Below are 14,199 nucleotides of genomic sequence, written 5' to 3'. Positions count from 1 at the left end.
AATGGTTTTTCTAAGTTGAACGGTTTTGAAGGAGTTAGATGCCAAAAAACGTACGGAATATGGAATAATAGATAACTAGAAAGTGCATTTTCTGAAGAAACTGCAGTGTGAATGCTTGAATCTGAATGTATGCACTGAAATGAATTAGTTACTGAATTTAAGTTAAAAATCTTGAATGAGATAAAAAAAAAACCCCGAATTTAACCTAAAAACAAAAGTGCTGAACTGCTAAAAGCTGAAGGTTACACAGAAGAAGAAGTTGGAAAAAAGCTGAAAATGTTTTAATTGTAAATTAGAAAAACCTAAGAAATGAGAAAAGAACATTTAGAGTCAGAAAACATCTGAAAGAATATTAAAAGGTCATATTCTTTGAATCACTGAATGACTAAAATGTGATCCCTCCACTTGGACCCACACAGTTTAAAAAGTTTACATCTCTGAGCTTTGAAAGACAAGATGTTGGAAAAAGAACAACGATGGCGACGTTTTGAGGGTAAAATGATGGCTTTAACACTGTGGACACAGCAGCAGTTGAAAGAGAAGTGTTTAAGATGAATTTTGGCAGAGTGGCAGAGAGAGCTCGTTAAGCAGGCAGGTGTGAGCCTGGTTGCTATAGTGACCGCACCCAATGGCTCCATACACACGTACACAGACATGCACCTCACTTTTGCTGCTTAAAATGAACAGAAAAGTCAGGCCGAAACAAATCGCTCCCAAATGAAAAGTAAAAGTCGTATTGACAAAATTCTTTCACTGTGAGCGACAGCAATGTCTAGTCTACCTAATTCTCAGTTTTCATGCCTGTGGAGCTTATTATATGGACGTGGTGACAGTGGAAAGACACCATGCTCTTCTGATTTTCAAACGAACCTTCTGAGCCATTTTAACATTAGAGTCTATGGAAGAGTTGGAGGGAGGAGGCTGTGCATTGGTGACATTTATGAAAGAACCATAACACCTAGTACAATAGTAAACACATTGGATGAAAGAGGACAGCCATGGCTACGTTTTGAGGGTAAAATCATACCTGTAGAGCAAACGCTGCGGACACAGCAGCAGTTTTAAAAAATATTTTAAGATTAATTTTTTTGCTCCTCTCACTCTAGCAGTTGAGCTGTCTCACTCTAGCCCCAACATTCCGTCCCATACACACCCATTATAAACTCTGAAACGGGTGAAAAAACATCATGAAACTTAAACTGGAACTGAAGAAAAAGTTTAATAGATATTGAAAAGATAAATACAAGTTGAATAGTTGAATGTCTTGTCTTCGTTTTAAAGTTTGAATGGTGGCTCTATGTCAATGTATGTGGAAGTAGTAAGAGTTTAAAAATGAGTAAGTTGAATGAGAATTTGAAGGGTCTCCCCATTGAAATACATGGGAAATTTTTGTTGAATAAAGTTGAATAAAATTAAAAATATAAATGTTAAAAATGAGAAAAGTAGAAGCAGTCATGTCCAAAAGAATAGGAATCTAACGATGTTTGAATGGTTTTTCTAAGTTGAACGGTTTTGAAGGAGTTAGATGCCAAAAAACGTACGGAATATATAATAATAAAGATTTGAAGAACAATACTGTGAATGCTTTTCAAGCATTCACACTAATAAGAAAGATTAGAAGAACAATACTGTGAATGCTTTTCAAGCATTCACACTAATAACTAGAAAGTGCATTTTCTGAAGAAACTGCAGTGTGAATGCTTGAATCTGAATGTATGCACTGAAATGAATTAATTGCTGAATGTTAAGTTAAAAATCTGAATGAGCTGGAGAATACAGAATTTTTAACCTGAAAATAAAAGTGCAGAACTTTTGAAAGCTGATGTTCACACAGAAGAAGTTGGAAAAAGCTAAGCATGTTTAAAATGTAAATAATAAAAAGATGAGTAATGAGAAAAGAAAATTTAGAGTCAGAAAACCTCTGAATGAATATTAAAAGTTCATATTCTTCTAATTGAAATGAACTTAAAAGATGAACAAACATTCTGCAGAAAATACAAACTTTAATATACAGCATGATGTTTTTCAGACATATACACATGTGTATATCATGTTTAATAGTATTACATACATCAATTTGTTTTGTATGTCATAGAAAATAACATAAAAATCTTAAGTCATATTTTACAGCTTCTTTCTGAAAAGGACTGGTAGAATAAAGAAAAATAACTAAATTAAATAACTAAATAAAAAATAATGAGCAACATATGAAATACATGAAAATTCAACTTTTAAAACCACAATCCTGAACCTTTAAATTGTGTTGGTTTCTTAGAACATGGCTGAACAGCTGTTTCTATCGGTCTACTTAATCTTCTGATCTGTCTACACATCTTTTTATTACTCATTCTTTTTTATGTTTTAATGTAAACAGAGTCCACACAGTGGTAAAAGAGAACTGTATAGAGATTTGTGAGTAAACTCAAATGAAAGCCTAAGGTGGTGACACAGTTTAACACATGCAAATAATCAAATAAACACATTAGTCCTTTTTGTGAACATGGATAAATAAGTATCAATACAGCATTGTTCAGCCATGCCACTAAATGCTTTTTTACACATTGTTTTAACCTGGGCTCAGACACAAAGTCCCAAATTTAGTTAGTCCCTGACTTTGAGTTGTGGTTATGACTAATTATTATACACAAGGCTTTATCTATCTAAACTCTAAGGACACAAATATGAAAAAACCTATACTTACCAGCTGATACCCCACACTACACACTAGGTGTGCCATGTGACCTGAAACTTTGGTACAAAATCATCATAATCATTCTGTTAACACTGTTTTTTAACACTGTTTGTGTTGCTGTTCAGCAGTTTAAAATGTTTTAGATTGGATTACATGGAATGAATTTGAATTTTCTTGGGGGTTTTTGTATGTGTTTCGTTCTCAGCAGATTTTTTCTTCCATACTGTTGAATTCCAGTTACCACATTTCTGGTCATATGACATCCCAAGTGCCCACTTAAAAAAATCCCTACAGTTAATTCAACATTAAAACAAAATAAAAAAATGTTAAATAAATAAAGGTTTGCTCTGTGATGAAATACTAAATAAGCATACATTGTACAGAGCACTAACAATGAAAACAATCCTTTAGCCTGTTGATCAGAGAGAGGCAGTCATTATGTCCATTTAAAACCTGTAATCACAGAGCACAATGTTTCTGTGAAACTATGAAGTCCCATATGATCCTCATCACGTCCAGTGACTTCAGAGTGGATCCTCCCTGTCATCCGGCCAGTGTTTGATGTGTGGCAAGCAGCACAGAAGCAGGATAGCTGAGGACTTTAAAAGAAGAGCAGAAAACGGGAACATATGTAGTTGTAAATGTAAATATCAGTGATACTTGTCTTGTCAAAGGGAATAAAATAATGAAAATGTTAACTTACACACTCATTTAGAGAGGATCTTGACACTGCACAGAGGAGGCACAGTCAGTCTGACAATGATGGTGATCTCCAGGGATGTTTTCCTGCAGCAACATTCCTGCCAACTGGCCATATGATCCAGAGTAGTTGGTTTGTAATGAACAGAAAGGTGTATATGTTAGGTAGTGTGCACTCAGAGCTGGTCCTAAGAAACAAACACATCCTGTAATAAACTGAATACCTGTAGTAGTGCTGCTGCAAATATGAAGCCCTTCTATCATGAGTGGTTTCAAAGAAGGTGTTTTGGAGGCTCGGTCACAGAAACTGTGCAGTCTGTTCAGTCCTGAGTGTCTCAGCTGTGATGGGGATGGATCACAGAGGGAAACACCTGAGTACAGACATTACAATACACTCTAACACTCCTAAGGTCAAGTGAAAACACAATTTAAACACTTTACAAAGAATGAATACATGTTTTCATGGAAATTATGTCATTAACCCTTTTTGTTGTGAGTAAATCTCACCGACTGCTTGTGGGACAAGCTAGAAGGAGGACTTATCACAGAATGTCTCCTGTGCTCCAGATGTGAAGTCTCACGCTCTGATCGTACGGCGATGAAGATGGTGATGATGAAGCCTCTCTGATCTGTGGCATTACAGTTTCTAGCTGCTATGTGCTTCACACTGTTGGATCTTACATGTGAAGCTTGGAGAAGACACAGGAGGACTGTGTCTCTCTTAAAAAAGAAAAAGAAAAAAGGAAACCTAACACCCCCCCCCCTCAGCTCCCACGGTAAACCCCCCCCCCCCCCCACTCAACTCCCCAACCTCACACCATCCAATGTCTATACAAATGTAGGGTATCAGCTGGTAACAGAAAGCAAGTGTTACATATGTACTACTTATGTAACACTGCTGAAACATTTCTGGCCAGAAATGTGCAGTTATCAACCCAGACCCACCCTGATGATTGCACTGGCCGAAACATGATAAAAGCTCATAAAAATGTATGTTTCATCGAAAGATTTGTCCAAAAATATAATCGTATACTTTTGAAAAAGTTTAAAGTTTATAACAAACCAAAATAATAACATTTTTGTAAATAGTATTTCAAAATAGAGGCACACATAAAGTGGCTTAACTGTCATTATTGCTGTAATTAGGTTTGTTTGTTTGTTTGTTTGTTTGTTTGTTTTTTTAAAAAGCAACCTTTAGTCATTATTGTTCTCTCAGAAACAATGAAGAAGCTGTTGAACATTTATGTGTTGTGTAGGCAATCCTCTGGTCCACCCTCCCTCCCTCCCAGCCACGGTGAGACTGGGGCAGCCTGGCAGGATGTTGAAGCCTGGCTGCAGAGAGGATATGCCTACACTATTCATTTTAAACTGCTATATTTGATTTTTCTGACATTTATAGGTTACTGTTAGTGAATTTTAGATTTTCTGTGATAAATAAAATTGTCATCTTTTACTGATATCATTACTTAATTCATGTAATTGTATTTTATGTAAACAATTCAACCATTATACTGCAATGCAGAGCGTCAACTTTTAAATATCGCTCTACTTTCTTAAGTCATTCAACAATATAGAAATTACTTACTGTATTCAAAGATCTAGATCATGAATCATCACAGGACAATACACAGTATACTGGGTCATGGTAACTATGGTATGTCTTCATGACTCCAAAATGGAGACATCGATCTGGCTGAGAAATGAAAATTAGGTCAAGCAGTGTGTTCTTCTCTGTGGTAGGGGCAGTGATGACCTGTGCGTATCCCCTAGACTCAAACAACTCCATGATTGGTTTGTTTGCACTGGATAAAACATTCTCATTAAAATCACCACAAACTATGATGGGATGACAGTCCATGATCTCCAATGAGTCTAATAGGCTTACCAGGTTTTTCAGGAATGGCCTCAGAGTGTAGTCTGGAGGTCTGTATACAACTGCAATCAGAGCACTGACTGGTGCTTCAACCTTTAAAGCCAGAAATTCAAGGTCAGTTACATTATGGATGTACTGTTTTTCATGCACTTGAATGTCACTTTTCACATAAACAGCAACTCCACCACCACTTCTGTTTGCCATCTGGGGAAAGTTTGTGTAGGACAGGTGTCTGTTGCGTTTGAACAAATTGTAATTTTCCAAGTGGAGACTCTCTGCGACAAAAGAGCCCCGCAGGTGTGTTTCTGTTAGGCACAAAACATCTGCTAGACACAATTCATGGTGACTTTTGATGTCATTAATGTGAGCTGGCAGTCCCTCTGTATTATGATGAACAATGGTGAAAACCTCTGACCTGCTCAGTGTTTGCCTCACGTGTAGAAGAGGCATCATGTCATCAAGGTTGGCTTGTCTCATGTTCTCAAGCGCTGCAGTGATTTCTGGGTTGGTGAATATTTTTTTCTCCTCCATATCAAGAAGATACAGTCCACTGAGAGACGTCACTCTACTGACAGCTACGTAGGCCATGCCGGGCTCAAAAATGCTCTTAAGAGAGACAACAGCTGATGTAGTTGTCATACCCTGTACCTTATGTATTGTACATGCAAAGGCCAGCTTCACTGGGAACTGTCTTCGTACCACTCCTTTCTGCTTCAGATTCTCCTCTGCTCTCTCAATGTACACCATATCGTCTGCTGGTGTGCGGTTATTCTTTCCAGATGTCTCATTATCCATTTTAAGTCCAAGCTTGATGATGTGTTGGTCATTTTCAGAGTAAACTACTCTAAGTAGTATTCCAAAAGCTCCATTAACCAAACCATTTTGTATGTCAATGTTTCTGGTGAGCATGACACGAGCTCCTTCTGCAACTTTCAGTGTGTCTGGTAACTCGTTTTTACCTCCTTTCAATGGTCTGTCTTGAAGTGCCATTCTGCCAGTTCTAGGATCTTTTCTATAATCATCTGCATGGATGTCAATGATATGAGTGTGGAGCAGAGCCAGTGTTGAAGAGTTGTGTGCATCCACTTCTTTATTAGTTGCAAAAATGTGCAATGCATCAGTCGGACAATGGGCTGGTTCAGTTATGGCCTGTAACAACAAATTTCTATCTGCTTCGCAAAGCTCATCCAACTTTCCTTTTACACGAATTCTGTTCAGCATCTCAGCAAAGACAACATCATCTTTCTGACGCATAATCTCAGTCAGAGTGATCATCTGAAAATGCTCCCGCCACAGGTCGATCTCAGACGGGTCGTGCACACAGAGAGGTTTAGACTGTCGCACTGGGGGTAGCTGATAGAAGTCTCCGACAGCAATGACTGACATGCCTCCAAAGGGTCTCCGAGTCCCTTTGATCTGTTTGAGTCTTGCATCTACATATGCAAACAGATGTCTTGACACCATAGACACTTCGTCAATGACGATTATTTCAGCATTCAAAAGTTCTGATCTGACTTCATCCAGCTGATTGCCAAGTCCCTGAATGGGAGGTTTTAAGCTTCTAGGCAGCTTGAGAAGAGAATGCAGTGTTGTTCCAGAAATGTTAAAAGCTGCAGTCCCAGTGAAAGCAGTTAACAGGACGGTGGGTTTTGATATGTCAACGTCGTCTGCATATCTGGGCACTTTGCTCAGTATCTTAGATGCTTCTGAGTAGATGCATTTGATTAGATGTGATTTTCCTGTTCCAGCACCACCATTAATATAAAAGAAAAACTGCTCTGGATTTAGAGCACAGACTCTTTTAATGCACCAGTCTCTAACTGCATAAAATATGCAGGCTTGCTTCTTATTCAGATTTTGAAACATCTGACGTAACAATGTGGGATCAATAGCAGGGGGTTCCCTGATGGCTCTGACTTCTGTTGAAGCATCAGCCTGACGGCTGTAGTCGGGCACATCTTCCTGTTCATTTTCATTGTCTCGCTCTCTTTCTTGTTCGACAAGTGGCAACCTTACGAGATCTGATTCAGGTGCCAGATTACACCATTCGTCAGTCACACCTCTGTTCTGCTCATATTCCTCAACAGCGCTCTCGATCTCCTCACTGTTTTTCTCATATTTTTCTCTGTTTCTTTTGACAATGTGTTGCACGTACTCAAGATGGTCAGTACCTGGTAGCTGTACACAGCCAGCACCATAGAAAGCCTGATAGGTTGGCAACGATGGTGTTTTCAGTTCGTGGTCTGAACGATGAGGAAGGTACAGTTTAAGCAGTCTTCCGTAATATTGCTCTGGATGTTTTTCTTGTGAGCAGCGGTGAAATCTGATGATAGCAGGCTTATTGTTTTTGCGCCTTTGCACAAACCCCATCTCATTGAGAAGGGGCAAAACATCTTTACCTTTTTTCTGTTGGCCATAGACAATCCTGCAAGTAGCAGCAAAGTCTGCCATGCACATCTCCTCATACTCTGGTGTTTCAGGTCTGGCTTTGTATTTGTCATTCAAAGATGTCATCCAAACATTGGAAGACTCAGGTGTTGTGTTGTCCAGAACTGACAGGGGACGACTCATTTTCACAGGATTATCATCAGTTGGAATGAATATTACAGCACGTGAGCATTGCTTCATGTGAAGACCACATGCACGAGCAACACACTCCTGTGCACTGATCTCTCGCTTCTTTGAATATGCCTGCATGACGGCTCTCATTTCATCGCACTCATTTACACTGTCCTTATGGGAGTTCTCAATGACAGTTTTCAGGTACTCAGATAGCCCGCCCTCTTTTTTTGATATATATTTCATTAAATAATTTGCAGCACCAAAAGCATCTAAAACAAAGCTTATGTCGATATTACTGTTCCAGGCTTCAAGCAGATGTGGATTATAGCCGTTTATCCAAGAGTCTTTTGGATCACGCTTTAGTATGATCGTACTCCTCATGTTCATTTTATTCAGGTATCTCTCATATTCTGCATGTGTCAACTTGCATCTTTCCAAGAGCTGCTCTAAACTCATGGAAGCAGTTTCAGGTTCATTTAGCAGCTGGTTCAGTGGTCTGAGCTTGTTCTTTGCCGTTTCTACTTCCAGTGCATCATCCTCACTGGGTCTTGTGATCATTGTCTCATTGCAGGGTGGTTTGGGAAAACCAAAACGGCACCCGGAGCTTAAACTCCTAAAGCACGTCTTTGTGTGGTTCTTACTGTGTTTTTGCACTTCTGTTACTTTTTTGTACAGTTCAGGTTGTTTATGTGGATCAGGCAGCTGAGCTGTGATGTATTTGTTTATAAAATCAACAACAGTTTGCTCATCATCCTCCTCAAACACAGGAGCACCTTCTACCCACAGGAGGCAGTGTATGTGTGGGCTTCCTCTGTGCTGAAACTCAACTCTGTAAAAGTAGTCAATGACTTTGCCAAGTGGCTCTGCGGGAGATAAGAGTAAATCTCTGAATAATGCTTCAACTCTCTTGTCAAACATGCGCATTGTTGTGACAGGATTGCTTCTCAGGATGTCACACTTTGCCGACCAGTCGAGTCCTTCAAAATTCACTTGTTCACCTTGCTGCCTTGTTATTGCCTCGATCACTTCAGGCCAGCGCATTTCAGCAGCTGAAAATGTGCAAAAGAACGTGGGAGTTCCCAACTGTCTGATCATGGCAAAAAGATCTCTTGTTGTTTTCTCCCAATAGGCTGGGGTTCCTCTCAGAGGCTGCATGAATCTCACTGCATCTTTATTTCGCACCAGTTTCTCCACCTCATGTTTATCTTGTAACATGCCTGAGGTTATTTTTCTACCATCTCTGGTCAGAGGCTTTGCCTTCCTTAACTGTATTGTCATGCTGGAAGTAGCCAAGTGTATTTCAGTCACAAACTGTGCAAAGAACAAATAGTTTGTGTCTTTGGCAAAACGATCATCAATGCAGAAAAGTCTTGATTTGAAATACCCACTGGGGGATACTTTGATCAGCCTTCTTTCATCAAGTGTGTTTTGGCCTGTAGGAAACTGCACAGGGAAGGCCATGGCCTCCAGTTTAGGTGTTTTGAAAAAACTTATTGGATTGTTTCTCTCTGCAGGAGCAACAGAGTAGATTCCTTCACTGAAACATAATATCTCCTCAGCCACATCAGGGGGCTGCAAACAGGACTCGAGTGAAAAACCACCATTAGTCAGTCCATCCGCTTGCTCTGAATCATCTCTCATCTGTTCATGTGATTGTTCACCATCACAGGGTAACATGTCAATATCCTGTTCATTTTTATTTTGTGCTTCACTCAGTGCATTTTTCTCACAGCTGTCAATTTCCATTAAATCAGCCTCATCATAATCGTCCTCATTCATGTTTTCATCATCCTCCTCCTCCTCATCTTCATCAGGAAGTGTTGGGTCACACAGCTCAGGATCATCTCTGATGCTCACATCCTTATACTGTGGATGAATCTGCTTGAGTTTATGCAGTGCTTGCACAAGTTTAGACCAGCTTACAGTCTGAAACAGCTGATGACCTTTGTAAGACAAGCGTCTCTTCAATTTTATTCTCATCACCTGAGAATTAATTCTCAATCGAGGTAGTGCTTCAACAGTTTCCTGTACCTCTGATGGGACACAGACCACATTTCCTCTAATTGCTCTTTGTCTGCCTTTGGGAAGAGGAATGATCTTGGCAAATGGTATGCACTTGGCTATGAGATGTCTCTCCAGTATGTTGAGATCAGACAATTCAGCTGGAATATCAGCAAGATTCAGTTTATTGGCAACAGCAAGTGCTGGCATGGATCCATTTTTAAGATGATCGTGGCAGGTGTGACAAATCCACTCTCTCTTTCTCTCATCGGGCACATTGCACTGCTCATTTCTGCAGTTTTCATCACAAACATGAACATACTTTCCTGTCAAACATGTTGCAACCACATGTGGGTTTTTGACATAATTTGACCTTCTGCAGGGTCGTACTTGGTTTGGAAATGAAGCCTTGAAACATACAGTACATGGGTATGATGGTCCAACTTTGATTTGTGATTTGAACACAGATATGGCCTCGTTGATCACACTGTTGTCACTCTCTTGGGTTTGTCTGTTCACCCATCTGTATTTCCTTTTTATTTTCATTGCACATCTCATGTTGTGCATAATCCTGAATGCAAGATTACTTTGATACCTGTCTCGCATTAGTTTTTTCATTAGTTGTCTGTGTCTTACTCTGAATGCGTTATCACGTGCATAACGCTGAGTCACTCGAGATCTCTGTCTCTCTCTGAATTCAGGGTTTTCTTGATACCTTTTAGTTATATAGTTTTTTTGTTTTTGTCTAAATTCAGCATTGTCACAGTAGCGTCTTTTAATATATTGTTGTTGTTTCTTTCTGAATTCATCGTTCTCACAGTAGCGTCTTTTAATATATTGTTGTTGTTTCTTTCTGAATTCATCGTTCTCACAGTAGCGTCTTTTAATATATTGTTGTTGTTTCTTTCTGAATTCATCGTTCTCACAGTAGCGTCTTTTAATATATTGTTGTTGTTTCTTTCTGAATTCATCGTTCTCACAGTAGCGTCTTTTAATATATTGTTGTTGTTTCTTTCTGAATTCATCGTTCTCACAGTAGCGTCTTTTAATATATTGTTGTTGTTTCTTTCTGAATTCATCGTTCTCACAGTAGCGTCTTTTAATATATTGTTGTTGTTTCTTTCTAACTGTAGCATTCTCAGAAAAACGTTTTTTAACATATTGTTTTTGTTTCTTTCTGAATTCATCATTTTCACAGTAACGTCTTCTAATATATCTCTGTTGTTTCTGTCTCAATTCATCATTCTCACAATAACGTCTTTTCATATACTGTTGTTTTTTCTGTCTGACTTCAGGATTGTTTTTATATGCCTCGCTTGTGCAAGACTTTTTCTTTTCTTTGTACTCTTTGTTTGAAGCATACTTTTGTCGTTCTTTCCTTTTTTGGTTTTCTTTTCTCTGATTTCTGGGTTTCTCTGATGCCATTAATCTTCTTTTCATTTTGTGCCTTTGTTGTTTATTAACTTTTTTCAGTTTTTGTAAAACTATATCAGAAAGATCACAGGAAGCAACATTTGTTATTGCAGCATTTGATTGACATAAAAAAGCATCCCTTGATGGAAGGAAACTTAATTCACTGCATAGTTCTTCAGTTGGTATATTAGGAGGTTCATTCTGATCTTCATATGATGTGAACTGAGTCACGTGAACTTCTTTTTGTTTCACCGGTGGCGTACAAATGGACATTTGACAAAAGATGTTCTCAGTCAGATCAGTCGTTGTGTTTCTCCTTGGAGAAGAGGAGTTTGCTTCATCAACAGTTGTATCAGAGTGAGTAGGTGCCACAGCAGTGGCAGCTGTTGGTCTGCAGACTGTGTCTGTGATAGTATCACTCAGGTTGACTGTGCTCATACTGTAGAACTGCACAGGCTTCAGTTCATAGTTACAAGAGGGTGATATCTCCATCATTTCATAAGAATCTTGGATCCTCTTAATCATGTCACTGAGGAGTGTGAATTTCAGCATCACTGCTGTACCACGATTACGTGACTGTAGTAATAGAGGAAGACCACTGGGTGTTCTGGAGTGTGGATCAAAGAAACCATATTTGCCTGATGTGGATCTGAACACTGCGATACACAATCCACTCATAATCAATAAGGCATACTGCACATCTGACAACAGGCAGCTCAGTCCTGCTTCTAAGCTGAGAAAGGTATCTACTGCCTCCTCTGGAGGTTCTTCAAATGTCCCATACCGGGAAGGCTGTGTCATGTCGACATCATACATAGACCAGCGAGCATCAACTTTGTCTGGCAGCTCATCGGTTGCCAAATGAATATTTTTAGGAAATCTTTTCTTGGCCTCTTTGTACATCACATCACCTTTATCCAAGACCAGATTAAGGTCAGCTGTAGTCATGTTTTCATTCTCATGAAGGAATGCAAGAAATGTGAGTGAGTTGCATGTGCACTGCTTGTTTCTGGAGTCTCCATATTTAGGATGTGCCTGGCTGTGAGATGCACAGACAAGTGTAATAGAGGGCTGGTTTTCAAGGTTCACTCTTTCTGCATGAGATGGTCCTGCCACATCACTGTGACAGCCTCTTTTCAAAAAGTCAGCATAACCCACCTGTGGGGCACTTGACACCTCATGTTGTTCATTAACTTTATGCTGCAGTCCACTCTTTACAGCATCAGCATAAGATACCTGTTGTACATGTGCAGGAACATGTTGACCTGCCTGTTTGACACTGTCAGAATTGGTCTTTGTAGACACACTGTCTTCTGCAGAGCTCTGAGGAAAATCAAACTCAGCTTGTTCACATGTTGGTACTTTGTGAAACTCATGAAACTTCTTCCAGCGTTGTTTTGCAGCTTGTGACTTTTTCTGCTTCCTTGGCATTTTCACACACCTGCAAGTGTTTCTTAGTCTTTAGAAAATATGTTCACAAGATAAGAGTGGCACACACCAGGAGATGTTGTCTTTGTTTTTATATTTCAGTTTTTATTTGTCTTAAACAGTTGTCTTTCGTTTGACAGTTTGTTCTTCAGTTGAGAGAATATTATGCACTCTCTTTATTGGCTTGGCATTTTTCAGCAGCAAGCCAAGAGTGAAAAACAGGTAGAGAGAAAATTTAGAAGAGAGAACAGGCAGAGCAGGAGAGACACGGCTGGGAAATCACAATCAAACCGTGAATTAGTTTTCTTTGTTTGTTCAGTTTGTTCTCAGGTAGAGGCAATATATGCACTCTTTATTGCTTTAATGGCTTGGCGTTTTTCAGCAGCAAGCCAAGAGTGAAAAACAGGTAGAGAGAAAATTTAGAAGAGAGAACAGGCAGAGCAGGAGAGACACGGCTTTAAATCAAACCGCAGATTTTTCTTTGTTTGTTCAGTTTGTTCATAGGTTGAGGCAAAATATGCACTCTTTATTGTTTTATTGGCTTGTGCGTTTTTCAGCAGCAAGCCAAGAGTGAAAAACAGGTAGAGAGAAAATTTAGCAGAGAGAACAGACAGAGCAGGAGAGACACGGCTTTAAATCAAACCGCAAAAGGATTGTTGGTTTGGCAAAATTTCTCACAAACCACAGAGTGAAATACAGATGGAAAGAAGGCAGAGACAATAGGTGGAGCAGGACAGAGGATAGAGGGGTTGGGGGGTTGGGATGTGAGAGAGAAGACTGGAGATCTGGTCCTTGTTCTTCTTCTTCTACACACTCTGAACAAAAAACAAGAAAAAAAAATAATTTTATTAAAATTATATCACATGGTAATTGTATGAACTAAATGTGACTACTGCAAAAGGACAAAACAAATATTCAAGCTAAACTGTTGTCGGCTGCCATGTGCAAAAAGTTGCATAATTGGGCACTTTTTAAAAGAATAAATATTTAATTAAATTCAGCAATAATATTTTTAAATACAAATATGATTGAGTGAATCATTAATTAATCACATGTAGTGTGACTACAAAAATGTACGAAAAAAATATTTTAGCCCAATTGTTAAGCTGCACTTATGTGTATTTATTATAAAATTGTGTTTAAAAGGTCTAGCACAAAGTTTGAACCCATCACTTTACAGCTTATATTAGTCATATTATTTTTTTATTTTGGTCTACTTCTCTTACAGTATGTGCACACCTACCAGGCAAAGCACAGTGTCAGTCAGGTTCCTGAAAGAAACGAGAAATAATACGTTAGTTGTCTGTACAGTGTTATCAGACTAACAGAAATACAAAGCCCACACGACATGATACACTGAACTTCTAGTCAGCAGGGTAATTATAGAGTAATATAGCACACCAACTGATACAGCAGTCATTTTACAATTCAAACTAGTTAACTGAAGTATTGCCACTTATGTAAGGCTACTGTTAGACTGTTACTAGCCTTAGCATTGCTGCTAGCGCTAGCATTCCGGCTAGCATTAGCA

General features: G+C 39.0%; 1 long non-coding RNA gene across 1 annotated transcript; it reads right to left on the bottom strand.

The window, feature by feature from the left end:
• Positions 1-1,995: 1,995 nt before the first annotated feature.
• On the bottom strand, positions 1,996-4,128 carry LOC309709285. The gene is made up of 3 exons (XR_014277465.1): positions 3,616-4,128; positions 3,396-3,499; positions 1,996-3,291 (listed from the first exon to the last, which is right to left on the bottom strand). It is a non-coding gene; the product is annotated as an uncharacterized lncRNA (long non-coding RNA).
• Between the last annotated feature and the right edge of the window lie 10,071 nt (positions 4,129-14,199).

This window comes from Aulonocara stuartgranti, assembly GCF_965226115.1.
Source record: "Aulonocara stuartgranti genome assembly, chromosome: 6".
NCBI classification, from domain to species: Eukaryota; Metazoa; Chordata; class Actinopteri; order Cichliformes; family Cichlidae; genus Aulonocara; species Aulonocara stuartgranti.
This window is presented reverse-complemented; position numbering and strand designations above follow the sequence as displayed.